Raw genomic sequence first — 211 nt, 5'->3', positions numbered from 1 at the left:
TTCACACAGTTTTCCTCCATTTTTGGTTTATGTGTCATTGGTTAATAAGCCAGCTAACAAAATCAGTTTGACAATCCAAACCAAAACATTTTGAAGGGTTCCTATGTTCAGTAGCATCCAAGCTGAGACAAAATATTTTGAAGCTGATGCTTTGTGGATCAGATCATATGGGCACTGGAGTTAGTTTGGTTCTTTTTTTTTTTTTTTTTTT

This window comes from Rhea americana, unplaced genomic scaffold, assembly GCF_003343005.1.
Source record: "Rhea americana isolate MKP2758 unplaced genomic scaffold, rheAme1 scaffold_37, whole genome shotgun sequence".
NCBI classification, from domain to species: Eukaryota; Metazoa; Chordata; class Aves; order Rheiformes; family Rheidae; genus Rhea; species Rhea americana.
Note: the sequence above shows the minus strand (reverse complement) of the source record.